At 44.2% G+C, this 6002-nt stretch overlaps 1 pseudogene; it reads left to right on the top strand.

The window, feature by feature from the left end:
• Nucleotides 1–4366: 4366 nt before the first annotated feature.
• Nucleotides 4367–6002, top strand: LOC137306967 (protein FAM200A-like; annotated as a pseudogene).

Below are 6002 nucleotides of genomic sequence, written 5' to 3'. Positions count from 1 at the left end.
GACAGTGTCTCTCTCTCTCATGCTGGACACGAAGGTCGGATACTGTCTGATATAAAACAGAGAGAATGGGGTGTCCGAGCCTCACTGTAACTAGGGATGTGTTCGGCTCCACTCCCAGTTCATGGTCATTTTCTTTTCACAGATTCAGGGCGAGAGTCTCTGTGAGACGGTAACACTGGCGGAGAAACTCCGCGTCATAACTCAAACCCCAACAGATGAGATTCTCCAAATCAGCTGGAATAAGGTGTTTGTAAAACGCTGAACCCGTCTGGGAGGGGATATGTGGGGAGATAGAATCGGGTGTGGGACTGAAATGGAAGGAGACGGTTTGACTTGTTATCGAAGGGACTGTATTTAGGCAGGAATATTACTGACTGTTAATTGTAACGGGGCTTATTTGAAAGCTCCGGGTTCCTGGGAATCCTTGAATATGAAGCCCGAGTCTGTAAGGGTTTGTGCGGACCGCTGTGTTTCGGTTCTATTATCAATAAACGGTTTGAAATTGGCGAGTGGAGAAAGCTGGAGGTGGAGCTGGAAGATCAGAGGCCGCTCTCTGCTCTGTCCATCACTCTGTCTCCTCCCCTCCCGCCCTCTCCATTTGATTCCCATGTGGAACCAACGCGGGGAGGTGGACTCGAAACACGGTTTACTGGTCAACAAGGCGAAAGACGAATAACATTTCTGATCTCCTGGGCACCAGGCCGTTCACTGTTATTTGTTTCTGTACAGAGTTACATTTCAGTGATTCCCCAGTGAGTTTGATGAGTTATTTGAATAATCCAACAAAATAGAACCGAAACGGAGCGAAGCGCTGAATCCCACTGATGTGGAAAGTTTAGTCGAGCAGTTCTGGTGATGCTTTTCGAGCCCAGCATGGGAAGTAGTTTAAATAAATACAACAAATCTGGTGATGTGTGGACTGGGGTCCATAAGTTACGGTTTATAGTATCGGAATGTGGTCGGTGCCCCGACTCCAGTCCCATTAATACCTCATCTCGTCCACAACGAGAAAAAAGCAGCTCAAAGCAACACTGGTAGCATGATATCAGCGTCTCCCTTCAGAAAATAACCAGACCTTTGACAGATATAGTGGGTGGCTCTGAAAAGAGCCTTTACATCGAATTACATCGAAATTACGGCACAGAAACAGGAAGCACCCCATCCTGAGCGATGGTCACATCTCACAGCAGCTTGTTGAGCTCCTCGTCGTTGCGGACGGCCAGTTGCAGGTGTCTGGGGATGATGCGCGTCATCTTGTTGTCGCGGGCCGCATTACCAACCAGCCCGAGGATTTCAGCCGTCAGGTGCTCGAGCACAGCAGCCAGATAGACCGGAGCTCCGGCACCTTCACATTCAGCATTGTTCCCCTTTCACAGGACCTGTGAACACGGCCCACATGGAACTGCAGTCCTGCCCAGGATGAGCGAGACTTGGCCTTGGCCCGAGTTTTTCCACCGGATTTTCCTCTTTCAGACATTTCCACAATCTCACAAACACTTTCACAAAGAATGAAGTAATCCTCCCCAACTCGCCCTTCTTATACCTTCTGGAGTTGTGCAGTGGGGCCACTTTTGATGGGTCTCTCTCAGAGTGTTTGCACTGCCCCCTCACGCTCACTGATATTCTATCTTTCAACTGTTGTAATATTTTCCATTCGCAATATTGCTGTTCCTCCTCCTTTCCCTACTTCTCGGTCCTTTCTACAGATCTTATAGACTTGAATATTAAGCTGCCACTTGTGCCCAGTTCGTCGTCAGGTCTCCAGAATGATTTAAAGAAATTACTTAATTTTACACAATGGCTGATGTGAGATGCAGCAATGTGTATTTCCAGCTGGTCAAGTATTGCAGGTGTCGACTATCTCTTCAGTCCGATTTTAGGTGAAGAATTACTGGCTGTTGTGTCATTTCCATTGATTGGGGCTTGGCGTCATCAACTGGGCGGAAACGGGAACTGGAATAGAGCGAGAAAGGATCCGTCAGAAACCAATTCAAATGAAGATCAAAATGCATCAGCCTGCAGTGGCTGGTCAGGATCTGATGGTTGGGAACCATATTATTGATGATTTTTTTCAGCAATGGTGGTATAGTGGTGAGTATAGCTGCCTTCCAAGTGATTGATCTGGGTTCGATCCCCGGCCGTCGCAATTCAACGTTCAGAAACTCTAAGTTTGCAGTTCAGCTGGATTTTGTTCCCCAAACATAAACGGGTATAATTGGAGTGAAATGTTTTCAACAATGGTTACTTTTCCCAACAGAAGGAATAGAGGAAAAACATACTGGAAATAGTGAGTTACCAAGGGTCTAATGAGAGTGAGGAAGGCAAATAAAATATTCGTATTTATTGCAAGGGTGTTGGAATATAAGAATAAGGAGGACTTGCTGCAATTTTACTGTGAGGAGATAGTGTGTAAAATTGGCCGACATTCGCTGGAGTTTAGAAGAAAGAGAGGTGATCACATTGCAATGGATAAAATTCTTCGACGGCTTGACAGTGTCGATGCTGAGAGGCTGATTCCCCTGGCTGGAGAGTCAAGAACTAGAGGTCATAGTCTCAAGATAAGGGGTCGGCCATTTTGGACCGACATGAGGAAAAAATTCTTCACTCAAAGGGTTGTGAATCTTCGGAATTCTCTCACCCAGAGGACTTTGGACGCTCAGTCGTTGAGTATATTCAAGTCTGAGAGCGATCGAGTTTTGGATTTGAGGGGAATCAAGGGATATGGGGATCGGGCGGGAAAGTGGAGTTGAGGTTGAAGATCAGCCATGATCTGATTGAATGGCGGAACAGGCTCGAGGGGCCGTAGGGCCTACTCCTGCTCCTATTTGTTCTGTTCTTATGTAGAGACCCTTATAACCCAGTGTGCTGACGAAACTAAGTTAGGTGGCACAGTAAGCATTATAGATGGGAGCAGAAAGTTGCAAAGGGACATTGATAGATTAAATGAGTGGGCAAGACAGTGGCAGATGGAGTTCAACGTGGGAAAATGTGAGGTCATCCACTTGGGACCTTAAAAAATAGATCAGAGTATTTTCTTAATGACAAGAAGCAAGGAACTGTGGGGGAGGAGAGAGATTTCGGGGTCCAAGTACAGAATTCACAAAAAATATAAGGTGAAATGGAGATTAAATTTTGATCTTTATCTCAAGGGAACTGGAATAAAAAGGAGTGGAAGTTATGTCACAGTTATACAGAGCTCTGGTTAGACCTCATTTCGAGAACTGTGTTCAGTTCTGGGCACCGTACTCTCTATAATGGCTTGGACTGTGAAGGGGTTTTTCTCTTTCTGATTCTATGCAATGGGAGAGAATAGGAAAGGGTTTGGTCTGTTTGGATTTTTTTTCCAGTGGCAGTGAATGAGAAGGGGTTTGGTCCATTGGGATTCCTTCTGCGTGCTCTTGCATTGATAGGGAGACCTGCATGTTGCCAAATTGTTTTGTGTTTAACTTTGTGCCCCCTCGTTTGAACCCTAAAAAGAAAAGCATAAATGTAATGGAACGTGGAAAGGAGATTCGTCCGATATCAGGTTATCAGCGGAGCTTATAGGGCAGGTAACTGCTTGCCAGAGAATGCTGAGCCCGATTGGCAATATCAGCTCACTGCCATTAAATGGGTCCGGTCACAATACAAACCCAAGAAAATCAAATGAACCATAACTGGACATTAAATAAGAAAATGGCAAACAATTATTTCATAAAGAGATGAAATGTCACAGGCAGTTTTGTGGTCAGAACTTGTGATTGCGTGACATTGATTGGTTGAATGTTGGACTGAAGATTACATTCACGTTTTTATTCGGTAATTTCCGTTGGGCAGATGACAGGCAGTCATTTCATTCTGTGGAGCGATGACCTTGTTCCAGTGGAATAGTCATTCTGTTAGGTTTAGTGTTTCCGAGCATCAACCAGGACGCGCTCTTCCTCGCCACCAAAGCCACGGTGAGTGGTGCTGGTCTGGGCCCAGTATCACGGGGAAATGAGTCAGGGGCGGCTTAATCACCAAACCAAAATTCCCAAAAATTGATCATTTTATAATAAGAAAAATAGTTCAAAAACACAGTTCTCAAACCCATCTACATCCGACAATAAAACCAACATGTGTGAGTGCTTCGTCTGCAACAGGAAGTTCGAGAAATGAGGGACAAACTTCTGTCATGTGGACCAGGCCTGATCCGTCCACTGAGAAGAAAAACAAATCGTAGACGAGGCAGTATAGTGAGGCTTTTTTGAAATGTGGTTTCATCAATTGTGCAAACGCAAACCATGATCCAAAGCCCCAGTGTGTTATTTGTTGCGAGGTGCTTGTAAACGAGTGTTTAAAACCGTCAAAATTAAAAAGACATTTTGAAAGATAACATGGGGAACTCGTTGATCACCCGCTTGAATATTTTGAAAGGAAGCAGCGGGGATTAAAGTTATCAGCACCAGTTCTTAATCGGTCAACTGCTCTGAATGATTAGGCACAACTGGTGTCATATTTGGTCGCATACAGTGTGGCAAAAGAGAAAATGGCCCTTACAGTTGCCGAAAAACTTGTTCAGAGATGCTGGAAGATACGGTACGGAAATCTTCGACGAGAAGCCTGCTGAAAAATTGAGAAGCGTTCCTCTCAGTGATGACACAATGTCTCGGCGAATATGTTCTATTGCTGAGGATTCAGAAGCCAAGATTATTACTCGGTTACAGTCAGCCGGGGATTTTGCGATCCAACTTGACGAGAGTGCTGATATTTCAAATTGTGCTACACTGTTAGTTTCTGTGAGATATGTCGGGCAAGATGACTTTATGGAAGGTTGGCTGTGTTGTCTAACTTTACCAACAAATGCAACAGGAGCACAAATATTCGAATCACTGCATGACTGTGTAGATGGAAAATACAAATTGGACTGGGCTAATTGCAAAGGAATTCCATGTGATGGAGCAGCAAATATGACAGGTAGAAATAGTGGAGTCATGAGAAGAATATCTGAGGCAGCTGATCATGATGTTTGGAATCACTGTTTCATTCACCACGAAGCCTTGACGTCCAAGTGTATTCTCCCTGATCTTATGGCAATTATGAAGGAAATCATGAAAATTGTTAATTTCATTAAAGGAAGCTCACTGAAGTAAAAGCTTTTTTGAAGCGTGATGCTGAGAAATGGGAGCTGAGCTCATTCATTTACTGTTTCACACTGAAGTACGATGGCTGTCACGGGGCAGGGTGCTTACAAGGGTGTACGACCCCAGGAAAGGGATTCACATTTTTCTCTTAGAGAAAAAGTCTAACATGACAAATTTGTTTTACGATGACAGTTGGTTAATGAAGTTGTCATACCTGGCTGACATGTTCTCAATTTTAAACGATCTGAATTTGAAGTTACAAGGAAGAGGCAATGATTTGTTTCGACATTGTGAACAGATACAAACTTTCAAAAATCATTAGAACTGTGGCAAGCCGGAGTGAAAAGTAATCGCCCGAGCTATTCCATGTTCCCAACATTGTTACAACACACTGAGGAGAACAGCATCAATGAAGAAAAAGGGAATGAAGTGAAATGTGTCATGCAGTTCCATCTCGCTGCTCTGTCTGACCATTTTAGTCGCTACTTCCCTGCAGAGAGGTTTGATAATTTGAAGGCAAAGTGTTGAATGAAAGGTAATTATGTTTTCGAAAACCCTGAATCAATAATGAAGCGAAACTTGATGCCTGAGCAAGAAAACGAGCTGGTGCGACTCACCTGTGATTGCACACTGAAAACACGCCACAAGTCGTTCAGTTTGTCATCTTTTTGGATCAGTATTTTCAAAGAACATCCTCTGTTAAGTCAGATTAGTGTTCTGTTTTTGCTGCCATTCACAACAACCGAGATGAGCGAACTTGGATTTTCGACTTTGACAAGGTTAAAAACAAGAGAAAGAAACCGACTCAACAGCGCTCCTGATATGCGTGTGGAGCTTTCATCGTGTGATCCAGATTGGAACGAGATCATGAACAAGCGACAGTCCAACCCTTCACATTAA

Source organism: Heptranchias perlo, chromosome X (assembly GCF_035084215.1).
Source record: "Heptranchias perlo isolate sHepPer1 chromosome X, sHepPer1.hap1, whole genome shotgun sequence".
Taxonomy (NCBI): domain Eukaryota; kingdom Metazoa; phylum Chordata; class Chondrichthyes; order Hexanchiformes; family Hexanchidae; genus Heptranchias; species Heptranchias perlo.
The sequence above is the reverse complement of the archived record's forward strand: the minus strand, read 5'-3'. Positions and strand labels throughout refer to the sequence as shown.